We start from the raw sequence: 7,637 nt of genomic DNA, 5'->3' as shown, positions 1-7,637 counted from the left end.
AGGAGCAGGCAGCCTGAATACAAGATGCACCGGCTGGGAAAGAATGGGGGCTTAGTGGGGCACCAGATCAGACCCGCCTCCGCCGCATTCAGCCTGACCTGCATTCCTGCATCGCTAAGCAGAGACCTTTCTCCCCGGCCAGCCCATCAGAGGGATGCCCCGGACCCCTGTCCCACCTGCCGCTGCAGGTAGACCTGCCTGGGATGGTCCCACCATGCTGCAGCCCCTCTGTGCAGCCATGATGGGGGACAGCAGCACTGCGGTGTGTGCAGGTGCCTTGGGTCAGCCAGCCCAACCCAGCACACAGTGTCCCTAGCCAGCCCCACGAGGATGAGGAGGCAGCTGGGACATCCCTTCGACTAGCCGAGGAGTGATGGGCAATTTGGGTCCCCGGGACACTCGCTGCCCTGGCCTCAGCAGAGCTTGCAGGGCTGGAGCTTAAGGCAAGCACCGCTGCTCAGCACTCGGAGGAAGGCTGGAGCCTGCAGCAGGGTTAGGCTTGTGCTTGCACACCTGGAGAAGGGCTGAGGCACTTCCAGCTACAGCCTTAGTGTTGGAGATGGTGGTGCCCCACTGCTCGTCAATCACATCCTCTTGTCTAAGACCCCAAAACCCCCACGGTGTTCACTGCACCTTCTCAGCACCTCCTGTAGCCGTGCAGTTTGGGGTGCAGATGGGGCATGGTGGCTTGCGTTCATCCCTCCCACCCATCCCATTCACCCTATACCACCAGTGTGTGCATGATGAAGGACTTGTCATGCTCTGGTCTTTTGGCTATTCCAAGGGCAGGTCTGGGCAGGTGGATTTTGCTGCTGGGGCTGGTCCTTGGGAGGGGCTGGAGCTGAGCGAAATAGTGTGACATGGGCTTAGGGTCACCCTGGCAATGAGGGGCCCCCAAGGGCAATGGTGGGCAATGGCCCCCTGTCACTGACGAAACCCATGGGAAGACACATGGAGAGTCACCCTGGAGCAGGACTGTAGTGTTGGCAGCATCTGGGTCTTTCCATGCCTCTTGCACCCTCCAATGCCAGCTTGACCCTCCATGTCTTGTCTCAAGTGAGGAGCAGGTAGGTGTGAGTCACTCATTCAGGGTACTGCAGGATCGGTGCCTGCTGCCGCTGCCCAAGGACACCCCCTTGCCAAGGAAGGGCCAGCCCACCACAGTTGGCACAGCACAGCTCCCTCCGTGCTATTAGTGTGCCGGGTCAGTCAGTGTTTGCACACACAAGTTCCCCCTGGTAGGGATGGAAACATCTCCCTTCTCTGTGATTTGGGAATGTGAGGCTGAGATTCCTGGCTAGAGCTGGTTTCCTTCACAGAACAGTGGGTTCTTGGAAACCTCTCTGAGTCCCTGCTGACATGCACACAGGGAGCTGTGTTCTCTGGGGGAACGCACCCCTGGTGGAGCCCAGCAAGGAGCCCTGCAGTGAGCAAGACATTTCCAGGCTGAGTAGCTGGTGGTCTGCAACAGGGAGCAAGGATGGGGTGGCTCAGCAAAGTCCTAACAGCCCTGAAGTATCAGTGATGAAGGCACCCCAGGGTTCTCATGCTGCTAGGACCATCCTTAGGAGCCCAGGTCCCCATGCAAAGACACACTTCAGGGCCCTACACACACAGCTTTGGGATCCGGCGCTGCAGGGATGGGGCTCTGAGCTCCCATGTCCTGCGTCCCATGTAGCGGCTGATGTCATTTTAGGTTTCCTGAGGGTTGTTCCACCTGTCCCCATCTTCTGATCTAGATCTCTTGCTGGCCTGGTCCCTCACGCACCCCAAAGCTGAGCAGCACCTGCAATGGTCAGGACAGAGATCTGGTCACCACATGAACATGGCTGCAGGAGCCCAGGATCGGATATGGCCCAGCATGTGGAGGTGGGCATCTGTGCAAGTCCAGGAGATGGGATGGCCTCCAGACCCTGGGGCTGAGGGCAGGCAGGACACGTGAGGACCCCTCAAGCCGCAGAAGGAGCTTAGGTGTAAGTGCTGTCATCCATCCTCTGCTTCCATAACCTGTGAAGGAGCCCAGACACCACCTGGGACAGACACCCCAGGGACAGAGCTGAATCTCACTCCACTGACCAAGCTGTGCAGGCAGGGTCCCAGTTACTGCTGCCTCCTGAGTACTGCATGTGACCATCATAGTCCCCATGGTCCCACTGGCATCACTCAGACAGCTTCAACCCTCATGTGTTAAAATCCATTATTTTAAAACTTTTTTCAATATTTGGTTGTGAAAGCCCCGTCTCCTGGAGTTCTGTGACTCCAACAGAAACTTGGTACCTGAGAAGAGCATGAAATCCTTCTTGGAGGTGCATCTCCATTTCCATCCCAGAAGGCAGAAGAAGAAACTGCCCACTTATTCCTCCTCCAGAGAAGAGTCACATCCCTTCAGACCACCCATCACCAGCCTCAGCAGTTGGCATGGAGCCCACCGACATGTCCACCTCCATCACTGCATCCTCTCACTGTACTGTGAGGTCTGAGGTCACTGTACCAGAAAGCTGCTCTGACTCTAGGGTAAAATAGGCAAAATGAGTAGGAAATCACCAGTTTTGGCATAAGGGACCACTGTTACCAGCACAAGGCACCTGCCTTGCTGGGTAAGCACCAGCTGTGGTGAGGCAGAGGTGGCTGGTCCTTGCTCAGGGGCTGGGGGGTGCATTGCAGTGGTCCTCGGCTGTGCCTGGCCCTGCAGGAGCCCTCTCCCTTCTCACCCTTTACCAAGACCAGGAGCCCTGGGTTTGTCTGCGGGAGGTCTTCACTGCCCCAAGATTGGGGTGTCTCCATTGCCCCGCCACTGCTGTGACACGCCCCAGCACCCTCAACAAGCAGGACACACATGGGGGTCCCCACCTGGTTGCACCCCCAGACTCTCCCACCTCGTGCGGTTCCCACCCAACCCCTGCCAGCTGCACGCAGAACCCAGGAGCTGCATCCCGGAGGAGCCCAAGGGTCCCAGGCAGGGAAGAAACCTGGGACACAGGTGAGAGGCAGCTCATCCCCCTGTACGGTGGCCAGGGGGCTTTTGTCCTTCTTCTGCCATGCTGAGGGGCCAGAGCCTGGCAGTTTCCCAGCCCGCAGCAGACACAGCCCCCGGGCAGCCCAGTGGGGATGGAGAGCCCTTCCCTCCGCCCGGCCAGGATGGAGACGGACCACGGGGCTTTCTCTTTAATGCAATGCTATGAATACTTGGGGTCTTTCTGCTCGCTGTTTAATGGATTTGAATGTGAAAAGGTGGTGGAATTGGGAAGAGGGGAAGAGGGGGGGGAAGGCCAGGCCTCTTTGTTCGGGGATGCTGCTCCAGCCTTGGATTTATTTAGCATTTGGAGGGCTCTGGGGTCTTTCTCTCTTCCCCAGCCACTGCAAAGGCTCGCTCCCTTTTCTGCCTCATGCTTATTAGCATAGCAGCTGCTCCGGGAGAGGGGCTAGGCAAGAGAAAAGGATAGAGGCGTCCGGGAAATGAATAGGAGGGGAAAAAAATAGCTTAAAAGGACAGAGGCTTTGAATGAGGGGGAGTAGTGAGTGGAAAAGGGGACGGGGGGCGGCTCGGAGTTGTCACCGTAGCTGTGAATGTGAGCAGGGTGAAATGTGGAGACCCGCTGGGGACCGTTGCCCCAGCCAGCCGCTGTGCTGGGGGACAAGGGGCTGGTCCTGGTGCTGCAGAGCGAGGTCAGGGCTTCCCTGTGCCCCCCTGTTCATGGGGACATGCAGGGCGGTGGGTGCTGAGTCGGCACCCTCCTGCACCCATAGCCCTGTTGCCTCAGGCCACCCTGCATCCCTCTTCCTGGAGGGATTCATTCATTCAGGGTGTCCCAGCCCCCTGAGGCTGGGCCAGGGGTCCCCCAGGTGTGATCTCTGAGCTGAAGCATCCAGGGAGAGATCCCAGTAAGTGTCAGAGCTGCTGGTGGTTCCCAAAGGTGTTGGGCTGCTGGAAGAACCAACTCTTCTCGGTGGGGCAGGCTGGGTATGGGACGGGGCAGCAGGGGAAGCCCCTGGGGCAGGCTGCAAGCATGCAATCGGTGCCTCCCACTCCTCCACCAGCTCCCTAGCAGACCCCTCCAGCTGCCAGATGATTGAGTCTTTTAGGCATAATTAAATGAAATCAGGTGTCAAGAGAGCTACCGTGCCACTCCTCCCCCAGCTCACAGTGGGACAACCATGCTGAGACATCCCAGCTCCCCGAGCAAGCAGGCATGCTCCTGGGCAGTAAACCTGAGAGAGGTCTGGGCACTTTTGGAGTCCATCTGTGCAATTGCATCCTTTGTAATACCCCTGCTGTTGACTGGGCATACGTGAGAAGTGTTTCTTCAGCTGGAGGAAACAAGAACTGAGGATGCAGTGCGCTCCTGGAGTGACGGGAGGCTCAGAGATGCCGTTTGCAGCCAGAGATGCTCCTTGGTTGTTAAATTCATTTGGAGCCAGGAGCCTGCTCGTTGTGCCCTGGTGTTTGCCTGAGCCCCAGGGTGCTGCTGAGATCCAGTGCTGAATCCCAGCCTCACATTGCCCCCCTGACACATTGCAGAAGCTAGCAGAGCAGCCAGTCATTGCCTGGCCAGTGTCTCCTCTGGCCATGTCTCCTCTAGCCAGGGGTGCACGTGGCCGTGCTGGCTGGGTCAGCCCTGCCTCCCCTCCACGCTGTGCGGGAGCATCTGCCTGCACTCCTGTGCCGGGCTCCCCGCGGGCCAGCACAGCCAGCGTGGCCACCCTGCTCAGGATAAACCTGAAGCTGGTTGGTGTTGGGCTGGCTCAGAAACAAGGAAGATGGATTTGCCAGCTGACGGTCACAGCTGGACTTCTGTGTCCCTCTGCACTCCTCTGGGCTGCCAGGGCTGCTGCCAGATCATGAGGGGAAAAGGGAGGCACCTTCTGGGGACCCTTGTCTTAAAAAGCAGCAGGAGGACACGTTCAGCTCAGCTGTGCCAAGGTCTGCCACCTCACGAGGGTGCTGCCGGTGGTGCTGCTCTCCTTGGCTCGTCCTCAGAGACTGCTCCCAGGCACAGGATCCTGTTGGATTCAGGCTGAACGAGGAGTTTCCAATTAAAACAGTTGTCCCAACCACCTCCAAGCTTGTCATCCATCCTGCAGTCCAGCTTTGCCTCTGTCTGTTCTTCTGCCCATCTGTGCATCCCCAGCCATGCTTCTATTCCCCAACCCTCCGAGCCACCCCCCATCCCTCCATGTCCCCAGCGATCCCCCCCAACCCTCCCTAGCCACCCCCATCCTTCCCTCACTCCCTCCATCCAAGCAGCCTTCCACACCTCCAGACCCAAGCCCCATCCACTGTCCTCCCCAAAATGAGCCAAACCAGGATGTTTCCTTTCTTGGCCATTTTGTTAGGGTCAGGAAAAGAAACCTGCTAACACGAAGAAGCTAAAACCTACATTGCACTCACAGTTCTGCATCCCACCCGCTGTGAGACCCAGAGGTCACCTCTCCCTGGGCACCCCTAGAGATGGGTGCTCATGGTGGGAGTGGGACAGAGCTGAAGAATGTTTGGGAAGAGAAGAAAGAAGTTTCTGCTGCCCACACGATTGACAGTGCTATTCCCTGGGATGCTCACTGCTACCAAGGAGAAATGGGAGCCCCCCATGGTCCCTGTGCTGAGGCATCCTAAGCCTGGGAGCATCCCTGGGGGGACACAGCCCCCTGAGCATGGAGGTCCACAGAGTGGCAGCAATTTTAGGGCATGGGGGCTTGGCACTGAAAACCTTGTACCCACCTCATGGCAGGGTGTGAAGGTCACGTGCACTCCAGGAAGACCCCAAAACAACTCCATGCCCCAGACAGTGGCCAGCTCCAGCCTTGGAGGGATCTGGGAGACCGGGACCTTTGCACCAAGACCCAACATCAAACACTGCAGCAGCTTTGGGTCAGCAGCAAAACAGGTTGAAACCATGAGCCGTCCTGTCCTGCACGATGTGCTGTGGACTCTGGGTGCCACCAACCGTGGCCTGCCTGGCCACCCTGCCACCCCCTGCCTCCCACCCACCCAGAGGGGCTCACCCCCATGGCAGGGATGGAGCCCAGAAAGCTTCAAGAAGGGACAAAATATAGAGGCTGGAAAAGAGGCCAGTCTGGACAGCCAGACCGAGCTGCCGTCTCCTCCCCAGCACCGAACAGAAGTTGATTGTGATTTCTTTTTTTTTTTAAAAAAAGGTAACTCTTATTCGGATCTGCAGACCGCGGCATTATCATAGTCATACAAACGCCCAACAAAGCATCTATTTAAAATGTACTGAATTTTGATTACAGCCCGTCCCCTCTTGCTCGCCTGCTCGCTGTCTTTCTTTCTCATTCATTACTTACTGTGTTAAGCTCCCTGAAATTCAAATAAAATCCCACCTCCTCCCCCCCATCCATATGCGTTGGTCGATTCAGCTCCGATGGCTGGGCTTGACGGATGAAGGGCAATAGAAGAGAAGACAAAGCTGTCAAACCTCACCAGGCTGTGTTGACTTCCCATCGCCCCCATGGCCGGAGGGGAGCCCGATCCATCTGGTTTGGAGTCAGTAGCACAAACAAAAGCAAAAGACAATGGTAGGAAGCACTTGAAAGTTCAAATTCTTGCTTTGGTTTCTCTTGGAACAACAGCACCTACGTAATGTGGCCAGTGGACAATAATGCGCGGCCAGGGACATGCAAAAATGCCAGAAGAATGTGCTTATGCCACCAAATGATCCAATATTTTTGTTTTATTGGAACAAAAATAGAAAAGGGGAAAAAAAAAAAAAAGAAGAAGGAAGAAAAAGCAAGTCTTTGGAGTTCCTAGATTTCTTGGGCAGGCTTTCTGTAGAGAGGAGAGCTGCAAAGCGGGGTGGCCACGGGCCATACAGGGAGCCTGGTACCAGGGTGACTGCTCCCTGGTGGGCTCAGTCCTGGGGGGTTGGGGGTCGGCTGCGCCCTTGGCACATCCCTGCTGTGGGGGCCATTGCATGTGGGAGCCCAGGGACACAGGGTGGCTTCGTGGGCGCTGGGCTGGGTGCCAGGGGGTGTGATTTGTATTCACCACCCAACCCAAATCCCCTGCGAAGGGGCTGCCAGAGGCCCCAGCCTGCTCCGGCTGCCGCGGGGTGAGGGAAGCTGTGTGCAGAAATGCTGGGTTTCCTTGGAAAAACCCATCCTGGAGGTGGTGGCTGGCCTGGCCAGCCTGGCTGAAGCCCTGGGATGAGGTGAGCGGCGAGAAGCTGCAGGGCTGAGCCGAGCCGGGCTGAGCCCAGCTCCGTGACAACTCCAAGCAGGCACCTGGATGAGTTTTTTGCAACATCCTAAGCCTATTGGTGAGGCAGGTGTGAGCTGCACCCCCAGGTGTGAGCCCATGGACCGCTGTGCTGGAGGGAGGTCTGGGGGCACTCACTGGTGGGCTGGTGTCACACAGTGCCCAGGTGGGACAAGATCACGGCATGGCAGGAGAGGGGAGCGATGCTCACCCCACGGACACATCCCACAGGTCTGGCCACAGTCAGCAGCAGCTGTGAGACCTGGGCGATAAACCCACAGGACAACCAGCGGGTTGATACCAAAACCTGATGCTTTTGGCATCATCTTTTTTTTGTCCTGCTAAAAACCAGCTGGGTCACTCGGTGTCCATCCAGGGCTGTGCCTGGGCAGGCTGCGTGTCCCCAGGGCACCCTGGGCAGCCG

The sequence above is a fragment of the Falco naumanni genome, chromosome 9, assembly GCF_017639655.2.
Source record: "Falco naumanni isolate bFalNau1 chromosome 9, bFalNau1.pat, whole genome shotgun sequence".
Classification (NCBI taxonomy): domain Eukaryota; kingdom Metazoa; phylum Chordata; class Aves; order Falconiformes; family Falconidae; genus Falco; species Falco naumanni.
The sequence above is the reverse complement of the archived record's forward strand: the minus strand, read 5'-3'. Positions refer to the sequence as shown.